General features: G+C 41.0%; 1 long non-coding RNA gene across 1 annotated transcript in view; it reads right to left on the bottom strand.

Annotated features, from left to right (window-relative positions):
- Positions 1-5,196: 5,196 nt before the first annotated feature.
- LOC128077622 (uncharacterized) overlaps positions 5,197-10,152 on the bottom strand; it is a 19,421-nt gene continuing 14,465 nt past the window's right edge. The window contains exon 3 of the long non-coding RNA XR_008205105.1: positions 5,197-5,231. This is a non-coding gene — a long non-coding RNA (uncharacterized LOC128077622). The remainder of the gene's footprint in view (positions 5,232-10,152) is intronic.

Raw genomic sequence — 10,152 nt, 5'->3', positions numbered from 1 at the left:
TCCAGCCCAGATGCTGCAGACGTTGCCAGACGTGGTGCTCAACTCACAACTGAGAAAACATCCCAGTTTGGGGCACTGCTTCCCTCTGCCCTCAACTTTCAGAGCATTTTAAAAACTGCAGTAAGCTGTTCTGATTAATGATGAAGGTAAGTACATGTTTGTTCAGAATGAGCACCTTTGGGTGTTCCTGTGGGCTCACACAAACGGGGCAGTTGGCATTTGATGGTCTGAAACTTGGGGTTATGGACATGCCAAGACTAGCTCATCATGAAGCTAGTCTTGGCATGCCAAAAACTATAACCAGACATTATAGCAAGTACTGTGTCAACATGCAGACCCTTACTTCTAATAACACCTCTCAGCCAAGTGGATCTCTAATCCATACGAATAAGGATTCCCTACCGACCACTGAAATATTAGAATTCGTGTGAAATATAGCAGTGCTGGCACAAAAAATAAATATGTGAGTCCTTGTTAGGAAGCAGAGTGCAGAAAATATATTTGATTAATGTATTTTAGAGGGGTGAATTATAGCCCAGCCAAGCTGAAATGTGACCAGACACTTTGAAACTGTCGCTGGATCCTGTTAGAGAGCACAAATGGTCACGTTTTACATTTCATGGGAAAGGCAAGCACTCCAACCAGCAAACTTACTGAGAAAATATGTTACCAGCTGAACAGCAAGCACTGCTCCCTGCAGCCGCTCCTGTTTCTGCAGATCTGCTGCCATTACCCAACCAGCAAAAGGGTCCATTCATTTCCACAGAGGGAAATAATCTCAGTTCAAGCTGCAAATCTCCCAAGCCAACCAGAAAAAGACTAGAAACTGTTACTGAATAACAGACAAAGAAAAATTCTTGAGAAATCGCCCATGTGAGTATCAAAATGGGATAGCTATGTCACAAAGACGAGAATATCAGGTAGAGCAGACCCAGCTAAAAACCAGTATTCTCAAAATAGATGCAAAAACCTCCAAAACTAAAGCCAAGCCACGAGGTCTCCATTCTCAGACCAACCTGCAGACACTGATCTCATGCTGCTACATGGAAGAGGAAAGCAGCCATTGATTTCAATGAGTATGAGATCAAGACCATAATGCTTATAGCAGCCATACACATCAGTGTAAACCTATTTGTAACAGAACCTAAGGGCACATTTCACGTATGGCTGGGAGGAAAACTCACTCACAATGGAGGGCAGGAGTGTTCATGTAGAATTTATACTACAAAAGAAAAAGGAAAAACTTTCCTCTATGCTTCTATGTGAATTCATCAATTTAACTTACACTTAAATGGAAAATCGCTATACAGAGACCATAAAAACGTATTATGTTATCAATTGAATGGTTTACACTGCTGGCAAGCTCAGGGAAAACATACCTTTTCACTATCACCAGCCTGAGTGAATCGCATTATGAAGGATCCCATATATATCTTTAACTTTTGTACACAGCAATTCCCTTCACATGTGCTCTCCTTACCTTAAATCAAGTGAGTGATGAGAAGAAGGATGAGCGAGGGTAGAGGAGGGAAGAAGATGTAAAGAGAAAGAAAAGCTAAGGAGGAAAATAAAGAGAAAATAAAGTTAGGGATGAAGAAGAGACAGAAATGGAAAATAGAGCAAGAAAAGGGCAAGGTGCTTCTCAGAGTCCAGGATAACAAATGCATCTCAATAAAGGTGAGTTGCTCTAAAAGGAAAACAATTCACACATCTTTGCTTTCTAACGTATTTTCTAGTTCCACAGTGCCAGGAGGCAGAAGGGCAAGAAGAGACCAGAAAACAGGGAAAAGGAGATGTGGCACTGGGTCATACTTTGGCTTAGCCAAATATTTTCTGCAGTAAATCCAGTATCGATTAGTGCTAAGAGGCAAAGTTTTATGCCTGTCTCCATTCTGCAAATGCCATAGGCAGCAGCTGATGGTGTTGGGGGGCACAGCAAAGCAATAAAGACTGATTAAAAGGACTTTCAAGGCTCCTCTCATCTTTTTGCTTTCTCAGACATTTAAGGTGGGGCACACATGGTGTGTGTTGTTGGGTAGTATGGCTGTGTCTTTCTGAGGTGAATACAACAGAGCACAAGCCTTGCATGTTGTTTCACTCTGCTGCTATCTGCCTCATCTCAGTCAATCGAACCATACAGAAATAATCGCTTCTTGCATGTTATGCTGACTCAGATTCCTGCCCCAAACCCCCATAATTAGTAGAAGTGATGGTGATGCACAGCACCCCCAAGAGAGAGTGCCTGGACAGTGCAAATGGCCCTTGGTATGAAGGAATTTCCCTAGACTCAGATCTCTCCCATGAGTTGGAGGGGTCCGAGACCCCTGGTGTGTCTGGTTTCAAACTACTCTAACAATTTTTATAGCAGGAAAGTGCAAAGGGAGCAATGAAACTCTCCCCCTGCTGCTGCACCCCAGGTGGGAGAGGAGCAGAGGCCACCTCAGTGCTCTCCCAGTGGTCATCCCTCATGGTCCCGCTGCCTCTCCCTTCCTCCTTCATTAAAAAATCCCACCAAGGGAAGGAGCAAGCTTTTCTTTTAACCTAGTCATAGGGAAAAAAATAAAATGGAAGATTTGGAAAGCGCAGTGGTTATTGTTTTCATTCCTTTGTGGAAAGTTTGCTGTCCTCTACCCATGAACAATCCAAAAGCAAAATGATTTTACCTGTATTTCTCTTGCACTCCCCTTCCCCCACTAGGCTGTGCAGTGATTATTGAACAACTCTATCACTGGGATTACTGATGTTAATCAAGACCACACAATCGCATTAAACACAAGTTTCTGTAAGAACTATCCTGAAGAATATAAATTAATGATGGAGATTGTTCTGGACTGCTGGCTGCAGCGTTGCTACTGCTGGTTAAAAAACCAGCACCGTGCAAATCCCAGGAGCTCCAGAACGATGATGGGAACAATCACAGGAAAGCTGAAAATCTATTTATTAATGAAATGTAAAAAGATTGGTAGACAACAATTATACCTTAGGAGGAAGCACAAAAGAGAAGATGTGATGCGGTATAACACATACTCATCAGCACAGATGAGCCAGATCAAGGGCTTCTGCCTCAAAGCACATCATCAATTAACGGCTCGCACATTCAAGGGGATGAAAAGAAGTTTTATGGTGACCAACCCAAAAATTAGGCAAGTAAACACTACTAGGATCAACATGGTGGTGATACTAGAGTATAGAATAGATGCTCATATGCCACAAAGCCGTAGAAGCACCAGTGACATATTTTGGAAAGGACAAAGCATGGCAGCATTCTGACCGTGAGCCTGCCTCCAATGCTACAACCAGAGTAAGCTTTAAAGAGGAGATAATTCCCCAAACATTTACTTCTTAGGCCAGCAGTGGGCACAGGAGGACTCAGCATGTGGGACCCCGTGAGCAAGGCAAGGCACTGCCAGTCTGATGGCACTCCAGTCTGATGAAGGATCTCACAGACACTTTTACTGTGTGATCACATCCCTGCATTTTATGAAAGTCTTGCTGTCCTACAACAACATGCTAAAATCACATTAAAAAAAAACCAACAGTAATTGGCTTAAAGCATCTGCTTATAATTACAACCCTCCTAACTTCATTGACCTCAAAACTCCTTCTGGTGGTAAAACTACACGGCAGCATTGAAAACCAGTGTGCCTTGGGTTTTATTCAACCCAAGCTGCCTGAAGAAGAACCACATAAAAATGTTGTTAAAATAAACTTGGGGAGACAGAGACCTGGTGTAAACCAAGTGTAAACTCTGAGTGGATTTTTACTACAGACCCATAAACCTCTGAAAATAAAAGTTTGTAGTAGAAATCGAGACACATCTATCATGGGAACGCCAGGTGCTCCCATGCCTTGCAGGTACCAAATCCCACTGCAAATCTCTCCTCCTTTTCCAAAGCTGTGCCCATAAACGATGCTCCCAAAAGTGAGCTGCTGACTCCTCTATCACAGAGTTATTTCAGTGCTGGAGCCCATGCAGTCACACACCTCCATAGTTCAGACACTGCCTCTCCTCCACTCCTTTTCCCACATCCCTCAGGAAAAACCCATGGAAAAAGACACAGCTTTTGTTGGTGTGTCAAGGTCCCTAAATTGCTACTAATTGTAACACTTGTAATTATTCCTAGCTTTTCATTTGTATAACTACTATTCACAGCTCTGTTGACCAGAGGGAAACTTTAATCCCAAATGTGCTCAAGTGTCAGAATTGCTATTACACTTTCAGGGGAAAAAAAAAAAAAAAAAAAGGCTTTTAGGAACTGATAAAGTTTACCTATTGAAAATTAGAAATTAATATTTATTGTCAGATTTCCATCAGAGATTGAAACCTTTTATTTAACTGTGGCTGGAAGTGTAAATTATTCAAATGTTTACATTTGAATGTCGCTGCACTCTAATGATTCCGTTTTCTGCAGTGCATTAGTGGTAAGATAATGAAAAGCTCCATCAGCGAGTTAAGCAAACAGCCAACTACCACTTCTCTAACAGCACAGGCTCACAACAGGGTGACACCAGTGGAAGTCACAGCAACTGCCCTTACTGGTAGCATCCACATGGCACTGAAAAGCTACGTTAAAAACTGTGTGGGCTTCAGCTCATCTACCAACAGAGTTACACAGGCAAGAGGTGTGCTTTGAGGTTCTTTTTTTTTAAATCTTCTTACTTATTTAGTACACATATATATGTATAAAACTGCTGTACTGCTGTGGAAGTACTGTCTCCCATTCCATTATGTTGTTGCACAAATGCAGAGGCAGATGTTGGTGGGATGGCAGTAGAGGTTGAACCTTCCCACTGATGTTCCATTGCAGTTTGTTGCTGTGTGACAGATGGCAGCAGAGGGGCAGTCTGACAGAATGGCATCTGACGTATGACACAAAGGTGTGGAACTGAACTCCTCCCTAATGGAAAAAATAGCACCCATTGGCATTCATCACTGAATGCTGATGGAGACCAAACAGTGGTTGTGAGCATGGTGAGTGGTGGATGCTGTGCTTCAGCAGTAGTGACAGCAACATGAAAGATAAGCCACTTGCTGGATGGCTACGTGCAGCTGTCACACCATAAAATGAAGAGCATCCCAACCAGTCCATCTGTGCAAATCAGACATTGATGGTGACTATAGTGTAAAATAGCATTTTGTAGCTGGGACTTTATCAAATAATGCTTTGGTGCTCTTCGCATCCAGTGTATTTTCCATGAAAATAAATAGGAGGCACTACTTTCAAAGCAACCTACATATTGAGGAGATGAAGGAGCAAGAAAGAGAAAGCAGCTAAGTTTAAAAGTTTTCAACAAGTCTTTTTTTCCCCCCTACTTGACGAAAAAAAAATACACCCATCACTGTTCTTCTGCAGGACACTTCTTGGAGTCTCTGCACAGTTTGTTCTCAGCCTTTTACAAGAACTAAAACAGGCCCCTCTCCCCAAAAGAGCCCAATAGAGCAGGACAGGAGGCATCAGCAATCCCCTGGGCACAGGCAGGTGTGAGCCTGGAGAGGAGCAACCCCTCTGCCTCAGCACTCTCCGATATTTTCTGCCCTAACAGAGATTGTTCAGAACTACAGTAGTTGCTCTCAGTGGTTAATTTTCTCCTCTCCCCAGGGTTTTCATGGGATATCCTGTTCACGTGCCCAGAGCCCAGTATACAGGTGACCAGAGTTTCTCATATTTAAAGAAAAAAAAAATACTCACACGAGGAGAAAAATGTTTGTTTTTTTTTTTTTAAACTATGAAGACAATTTTTTTTCCTACCTCATAAAGAACCAAATCGGGGCACCAGCCCAATTTTCCCACCATTACAGCCTCCATTCCAGCCCTCACCTGTGTCACTTCTGTTACGCACAGTCCAAAGTACTGCAGCTGCCCTTGTATTTTCTGCCAGTATAATTTTTTAAATACACAAATATTATACTCCAGGGCATGTTTTCCTGGGCCAACAATACATGCCTCACTTTTATTGTGAGGCACAAGCCCTTCAGTTTCATGTCTTTTGACCTCCCAAGAAATGTATTAATGACCCCATAAAGCACGCTCTGGCACGAATTCATATTAATACAATATAGTTCTTTGTTTTTATATTACATAGTAAAAGGGGGAAGAGAAGAAAAAAAGACAGTTGTTTCAATATCCTTCCACCACAAACCATAGTACAGAGGGGGAAAAAAAACAGCAGTGACCTGAAAGAGGGATAGCTGACATCATTCAGTCTGTGTTTTGGCCATGCTTATCTCTGCTTGTGCTTCCTTCTCCACTGCTCCCAGTCCTGCCCAGCAGCACAGCCTGGCCACGTGTTGTTATGCAAAAATAATTGCAAAAAAAAAAAATAACAAAAAAATACTGGGGAAAAAAAAGTTGCTCCTTCTATATTACCTCAATTATTTTTTTCTTCCAAAACAAGTTAAATGAGTTCACTACTTCGGGCTCCTCACAGATCCCAGTCAGAGAGCGCATGGGGACCAAGTGTTGACACAACTGGTTCATTATACTCCCGGTACTCACACTAATGATAAATAGCTTATTAAACATTGCTGTAGTACCAATAGTATATACCTTGCATTTTGATATAGAAATTATATTTAAATTCCTATCAAAAACTTGTATATCCATGCTATTATCAGTCTCTCACGTGCACAGCAGAGATCAACATATATCACCTCTGCTGTTGGCCAAACAGGTCCAGCCAGGAAGATTATCCACTGCCAGATAAGTTCAAATAAAGCTAACAATGTCTTTAACCTTTCAATTAAATCAAATACTGGATAAAACCAAACCCAAAACTCCAAATAAGTGGGGCAAAGGACATCACTGATTTCTGAAGCAGACCACAGTGCTCTGAAACCCACAAAAAAACCAGAAAAATTAATTTTCACTGCCTACAAAACAAATCAAGTAAATTCTAATTTCACCCATAATGTCCTCAGCCTGTACATGTGAAAGGAGGGCAAATCTGCTCTTACTCCTACTCAAGTCTGGGAACTTTTCTTCTTACTTTGAAGAGGAAAAACATCACAGCTCATAAAACATCTGCTCTTTTTGTTGCAGCAGAACTACTTTTTCCCTTCTAACATCTCCAAAGAACACTTCAAAAGTTAATAGGAGCAAGTTGGCCAACAGCTCTGTCAACGGGAAGTCTCCCAGCTCCAAAGTTTGATAAAGAAGAGAAACCTCACCAAAAAAAATAATCCAAAACACTTTGTAAAAATCCAACAATAAAGCAGGGGCAGAGCCTTCACCAGTTATTTTTTTTTTTTTTAAACTTCCTAGCAGAATCCGAACTTTAGTTTCTCTTTGATACTTAAGACAGAATAGATAGAAATATTCATAATTAATAACAACTAAACCAAAAGTTTACTCCTTTTATTAATTTTTAAATTTAGAAAAAAATATTAAAAAACATGAAGCTGAAGTTATTTGGCAAGCTTCTTGCAATGCACATAAATAAATCTCTTTCAGCAAGTCCCTAAGGGTTTTAAGGCAAAACTTTGTGAATGCCAAGGAGGAAATCTAAAAACAATTTCTGGCTTGTTTGTTGAGCCAAAAAAGTGGACATCATGTCCAAAGCACAACTTGAAATACTGTTTTTCGTATGAAAGAATGAAGTGATGCATGTTTTCAGATCAGGACCGTCTAAGGAGTTTTCCAGTGTTGCAAGGAGTTTAACTCTTAACACCCACATCATTTCAGGGCTTTTATTGCAGCTCTTTCAGAGGAGCAGTGGGCTGCAAGGCAGATTGGTTTGCTTCTTTGCCTTTGGTAAGAAAAACATTTTGTCAGATTTACTCTAGCTAAGTAATATAGTTTCAGTATTTGGAAAGGTATCAGTGGCCTTTCACCAGTAACCTGGTGTATGTTAATTCATCCACAGAAGAGAGCCCTCACCCTGGATCCAGATCCTAACTCTGGAAATCGCCCTCTGGAGCATGAACCCCAGTCAGAGTAAGCTGGGAAAGCAGTGACAAAACATCTGAGCTGAAGACCTGCAGTGTGTTTGCATATGGGGCAACTTTGGTCACAATCAAGAAAGGCAACTTGGAAAGGCAAATTGGAAATGCAGCTCAGTCCTCGCTGCTGATCACTGGAGCAAAGTCACCAGTTCAGGCACTTAACAGAACTCCCGATGAAGCTGATCTGCTCTTCTTCTGCTTTGCATGGGTAATACATTGAGACTTGGCTCTTCTCAGTGGTGTGTAGTGACAGGACAAGGAGTAATGGCCTAAAACATGTATGTAAAGAGTCCTGTACTAAAACGAGGAAGAATTTATTTACGGTAAGGGTGACAAACCACTGGAACAGGCTGCGCAGAGAGGTTATGGTGTCTCCCCCTATGGAAATATTCAAGATCCATCTGGATGCCTTGGTGTGTGACCTGTGGTAGGGTACCTACTTTAGCAGGTGTGAGGAGGGGGATGGACTCTACAGTCTCTTCAGGTGCTTTCCAAACCCTCCAGCTCTGATTTCTACACTGGTCAGCACATCCTGCAATGGTTGAATGTCTTTAATTTCTATTTACTTCAAAAATAAATGGATGGTAGACCTGACACATGGCAGGTTTTGCTGCCACAACTCCACGTGCTGTTAAATACATGCCCCCGCTGTGTGGGAATTCACAGCTTACATCCTACTACCAGATTCTTACAGTAATGACTTTTTTCTTCCCTCTACTGATAACACCTTAAGCATGGTCCCAAAGCCTTCCAGACAACTTGTAAAATATGTGGAAAAACAAAAGTTGCACAAGCTTCCTTACCAAAATTTTGCAAAAAAAAGTCTACACTTCATGTGTAAGGTTATAACAAGCTTTTGTAACAGAAAACCTTTGTAACCTGTCTATCAAATAAGTTTCTAAACACTGTTGGAATAGCCATGCTGGAGAAAGTTACCTAACCAAAGGATATGTTTTGTTAATAATCCATTGATCACGGCTTTAAATAAAGATTCATTCTGTTTTGCTTTACTTTATGACATGTTTCAGTTACAAATAAAGCAGAAGTGAATTTTATAACATAGCAACATTTGAATTTGCACTCTGCTCTTGGAGCCCCTCTTTTTAACCCATATACACCAAGCACAAAGGGAACTGCAGTGGAAAGGGGTTGGGGACAGCCACAATACAAGAAAAGGAGTTCACAACTCCCAATGTTTAAGTGCAATCTCCATCATTTTCACCAATATCTGCTTCAAAAGCCATGCAGAACAAAACCAGAAAATACTTTTAAGAATGGCTCTCCCTATGCTTTCTGATGCAGAAGACCAGCAGTTTCTTGAACTTAAAAATCTGATAGGCTTTTCCCCTTGCACAGCAACCAATAGTTATGGGAAGGAAATACTTTCTGAAGTCACGTACAGATCTCAACAATCTACAGTTGGTTTCTGCAGCATCAAGCCCCAAAAAGTTTTATATCCTCAAACGTCAGAATCAAAACATTGTGCTTAAACAAGGTTTGTTCCAACACTGAGGTTTCTAACTATTGCTACCAACAGCACCAATGAGGATTTATGCATATATATTAATTCCTCCCTCCCTATGATTAAAATTATCACACAATTCACTGAAAATCTGAGGTAGGTGACTCTTAAATTCCCCTTGAATTCCTGTAGACATCAGCTGCCAGCACACTGTTCTTTTATGCATCATGTCACCACCCAGTTGCCTTTTATTGGAAATGAGTGTAACGCAATCATATACACCAGCTAAAAATTCAACCTTTAATATTCTCTCACTGTAGCTGGTTTTCAGGAGAGTAATTCCTGAGGAAAAAAAAAAAAAAGGTGTATTTTTGAAAAGGGCGCACATTTGTATTGCCCAGCTTGTAAGATGGCATATTAAAAATCCCTGCAAATGTCTCTCTGCTGACACTAAAAACTTAAAAACCTTCCCTGAGATGACTGTGTGTCAGAATCTAAACCAGAATCCTCTGAGCCTCTGCTCTCAGCTTCCTACTACAGAAATTATTAAAATCTGAATCTCTCTTCATCAGTGATCCTGATTTCTTTCAATCACTGGGATTAGTCAAGCTTATTTCTAACAGAAACCTTCAGTTACGGTTCAGGAGACATATATGATCACATCAATACCAGTGGGTTATACTCTATGTACATAGTGATCTGATCAAAACAAGGAGCCATTAATTTTGGGAGGTAATTGAAAAAAAAA

This window comes from Tympanuchus pallidicinctus, unplaced genomic scaffold (assembly GCF_026119805.1).
Source record: "Tympanuchus pallidicinctus isolate F22 unplaced genomic scaffold, pur_lepc_1.0 scaffold16, whole genome shotgun sequence".
In the NCBI taxonomy this organism is placed as follows: domain Eukaryota; kingdom Metazoa; phylum Chordata; class Aves; order Galliformes; family Phasianidae; genus Tympanuchus; species Tympanuchus pallidicinctus.
The sequence above is the reverse complement of the archived record's forward strand: the minus strand, read 5'-3'. Positions and strand labels throughout refer to the sequence as shown.